The sequence below is a fragment of the Thamnophis elegans genome, chromosome 8 (genome assembly GCF_009769535.1).
Source record: "Thamnophis elegans isolate rThaEle1 chromosome 8, rThaEle1.pri, whole genome shotgun sequence".
NCBI classification, from domain to species: domain Eukaryota; kingdom Metazoa; phylum Chordata; class Lepidosauria; order Squamata; family Colubridae; genus Thamnophis; species Thamnophis elegans.
In genome coordinates, this window is record NC_045548.1 from 3715756 (window position 1) to 3720478 (window position 4723).

Below are 4723 nucleotides of genomic sequence, written 5' to 3' on the forward strand. Positions count from 1 at the left end.
ACAGTGGTTTGTGGCTCTGTTGAGCTAAACAATTATTTGAGTTATTTTACATGGTCCAATTTTCATTATGGCTCACTGCAGAAGAGGTTTGTTATTAAAAAAAAAAACACGTGGCACTAACATATAAATCATCTTCACAACAGCCTAAATTAACATTTGCTTATTCAAGAAATTTGTAATATCCCAGCTACTGTAAACTGGATTGGTGTATTGTACGGTTTGGTTGTGCATCTGGGCAGGGTGTATATAACCAAATTTAGGAAGTGATTAATGCTTCTGTGAGGGAGAGTGTAGAACTGTCTTGAAGGAAATACAAGTAAAAGCCTGCTCTTGATCCAGCCTTTTTAAATATTAAGGAAAAAATCACCAACTTTCCTCTTTGCAAAAAGTATTAAAGAACTGGTGAGGCTTTGACATTAGGGAGTCTTAGACTCAACACATTTCTAGGTTTCATTCCAGCAAGGGATGAAAGGTACAATGGACATCTAGAAAAGGTTTGTTTTTCTAGATCTTTCTTTGGTGCTTGCTATTGTCAACCATTGCACTCCTCTGTACCCCTGAAGGCTGGGAATTGAAGCTACCATTTTATTGTTCTAGGTTGGTGTCCGTTGTAGAAGAGCATTTGAGCTGTTGTTGCTATAAATTCCTCTGATTCTGAGAAGAATCTGGCAGGCTCTTGTCTGCAACTGAGGAGGCTTCAAGTTGTCCTCCACTTGTAAATGATGAATTGGACTCAGCACAGATGTATACAAATTCAGAGAGCAAGAAGTCAGAGCTTGACTCTGGGAGAGTGCCAGACACTATAACCTAAAGAAGGTTGAGTGGTACAGATAGCTGGTCTTCACGAACTCCTTTAATTAGGAGCCAAGGTTAGGTTATATAACAAATGTCTCTGAGACCTACTCCCCTTGAAAGAAGCAAGTCTCATGTTTCCTGATACATATCATTGTGACTACCAAGTCCTTCCGTCTTTCTGTTGATCAGAGGAGACCCTATGATCAAAGTTTCTGAATGACCTTAGGATGGCTTTCATAGAAACCTGTGGTTCTGAACCCATAGACTGTTTTTTGACAACCTGACTCACCTGCCTTCAGAATCTTCAGAAATCTTATGGTTACAGATATGGCAAGAAACCTTTTGTTGATTTCCCCAACCCAGGGGTGGGATTCAGTGGTGGGTTCCTACCCATTCGGACCGGTTCAACTGAACTGGTAGTGGCTTGGTGGCCTGGATTGCTGGAACCAGTAGTGACCCAGGCTTGCCACGCCCCAAACCAGTTCTTTTTTTTTTCAGTTCTGCGCATGCAAAGAACAATTTTAATAGCACTGCGCATGTGCGCACAGCACACATCAAGTACACACACACGCCATAGCACACACAAGAGCAACCGGCAGTAATCCCTGCCGGAACCCACAACTGGTAGGTTTCAGCAGATTCTAACCACTGCGCCACTCGGCTCAATGCACTGGACAATGGGCTTGGCCCTGCAAATGATTTGGCAACTTCAGCAGACTCAAAATGCAACATCTGCTAAACAAATATGACAGATTCAGCCAGGTAACAGCTATGCTATAGTCCTAAGTCATGAATTGCTGATTTAATTCCCAATCCAATTTGAAAAGCTGGTTATTATTTTGATATGGCATGACTCGAGGTACTTGAAGGAGTACAGAACCCAACGAAATTGGAGTGATTTATGGGTTCTTCTACCGAGGGCCCACTGAGGATTTCCACCCCATGTGAGTTGAAGGGAGTGAGATTCTTACAATCACTTCTATTGCTTTTTTGAACACTCTGTCTCCGAAAGTAAAATAAGATCCCAAATATTCTTGGCTTTAGAAAGCTTTTCAAGATCCGGCTTTTCTACAAAATATTAAAGTGTCAATGGTATGGGCATTACCTGTAAACTGAACATTCCTCATTTTATGAACTATGCTTCGCTTTGTGAACTATCTTGAATCTACAGAAGTAGGCAGTCTATCCATTTTTGTAATAAATAAATATCCGGGCATCTGTATTTCATCCAGTGGAAGCCTAATTTGTTTAATATACAATGTTAATATATCTCAAGGGGTAGCTAGTCTCAAATTATCTTATTATCTGTAAGGGGATAACATGAAATGTAAGTTAATAGAATATCTCCCCCACACTCAGCCAGCACACACTGTTAAAAAATAGAGAATGCTCCAGTGTTGCTGATTCTTCTGGATCTGAATTAAGCTTGGCAATTACACCAGAATCACTTGGAAATGATAGTTTTTCTCTCTTTTTTTTCTGATATAACCTTTCACTTTGCCGCAGGGAGAATTAATCAAGACATTTTAACAGTGGATCAAAAATGTCTTTTTCTGTTAAAAAAAATCCTTGAGCTTAGAAGTTCATGAAGGGGACAAAGACGCACCAGTACTAATTTCACTTGGCCCTAATACTTGTTTTAGTTGTCACATATGTATTATAATAGTTGGATATTGGCTTCTTTAATCAAAAATATATTTTATAGTTAACAATCTCCTGTAACCTTTGGAAGCTTTAAATGTAATTACGCATTTTGGCACGTAAAATGTTTTCATTTAGTGATAATCGCCGAAAACTAAGTGGAATATATAGATATTTTAATAAGACATATTTGGGAGTGTATTCTTGAGCTAGGCTGCAAGGGGGTCTTATTAATTAAATTATTTTAGCAGATGTGGTTCTACCAGTTCATTTATAAAACCTAAACAATAAGCAGATTCCCTTGGACTATCCAGCATCTCCATATTAAATGTAAATAGAGGGAACAAATGTCTTTGAGGAGCAAAACATGCTGTGTTGCACTGCTTTAATTCCAGCATAGTATGTTTGCTTCATGTGTCATTGGGACAAACACCGATTACAAAGCCACAATATCTTTCAGCCTGCATGGCCCAAAAAAAAGGTTTTCAGGAAGAAAGCAGAAAATAAATGGAAGAGCTTCCCAGTTCCATGAGGCATTTGTATATGTCCATGAGGACATGCGCCAGAACGCTAGGCTTCAAATTAGAACATTAAAATTAGAAAAAAAATCAAATGCCAAAGCCCTTTAATCAGAAGTTAGGATCAAGATACTGCAAGACATCTGTGTCAAGCTGAGAAAAAAAAAAGGTTGTAATTGATTTAAGAAAGGAGGCAGGTAAAGATTGCACAGAAAAGGGAAGAGCAATGATAAAATGCCCGCAGTCTTTCTGAATCACACCTATCACCCTCTACGTTTATTCTGTGCCCAATAAAGACTACAATACAGGACAGCTATAAAAGACACAGCAGGCTAATTGGAATAATCAGCTCCTTGTCATTCATCCTTGGCTCTTGGCAGTCTGTGGTTTAGAAGCATCCCAGACATGGCTGTACATGCCTTGATAATCTTGACTAATTCTAACTTGCATTCCTGTGCATTGCGAATTGGTCTAGCTATATATTTTTTTTTAATTGAAGCAACTTAGATGGTTGGAGCTTGTTATGAATGGACTCGTTTTCTAAGATTGACTGCCATGTTTAGATGCTCACCATCTCTTAACAGAAGGACTCACATAGATCCTTGCTGTGTAAGCATCGCCTTTCTAGAATGAGGAATAAGGAATTGTAGGAACTCTCAAAATCTCAGTGCTCGGGTGATGTTAAAAGGGGGTTTAGCAATAGCAATAGCAGTTAGACTTATATACCGCTTCATAGGGCTTTCAGCCCTCTCTAAGCAGTTTACAGAGTCAGCATATTGCCCCCAACAACAATCCGGCTCCTCATTTTACCCACCTTGAGCCGGTGAGATAGCAATAGCAATAGCAGTTAGACTTAATACCGCTTCATAGGGCTTCAGCCCTCTCTAAGCGGTTTACGGAGTCAGCATATCGCCCACGACAGTCCTGGTCCTCGTTTCACCACCTCGGAAGGATGGAAGGCTGAGTCAACCTTGAGCCGGTGAGATTAGAAACCGCTGAACTGCAGATAACGGTCAGCTGAAGTGGCCTGCAGTACTGCAACCCTAACCACTGCGCCACCTGCCTCTAGGAAAGCCATGTGCAAAATATCAGACCGACCTTGTCTTGTTTTCGGTGAAACCGCGGTATATTCCTTCCAAAGTGAGTAAGTTTCACAACCAGATCAGCCTTTACATTCAAGTATAAAGGCTGAAACCTAGTCAGCCCAGTTGTGCCAAATATGAAAATACAGGGTCAGAATTCTATTCCAACTATTATTTATTTAGAATAGTCACGTCTACGGAATGGTAAACGAAGGTGCGCCAGGATTGCAAAAACTAGTGTTGGCAAGAGACATTTTGCTATAAACAAGCACCTGCAAAAGGTTATTTTTTTGGAGTGTCCTACTGGACTCACGTATTAAAACTGTCATCAAAGTCGATCTGATTATTTTGCACATGGCTTTCCTGAAAGGATGTTATGATTTTCTCGATGTTTGGTGGCTGGTGATAAATTAAGCTTTATGATGTCATGTGAAAGGCCACTGCTTGGATTTCCTCTTCTGTACAGCATGCTGAGGGATACGGTATAAGAGACCTGCTTCAAACACAAAGCTACCCAAGCGGGTTTTTTTTAACCCTTTCGTTAAATCATTTGTTTTAGAATCTCTTGCCAGAGTAAATAGATTAACACATAGAAGACACGGATTATAAATGATACATGTTTTGTGTTCACAAAAAGTCAAAGTAGTTGAAGGTGAATGGTTGATTTTATTATATGCCGCCCTTTTC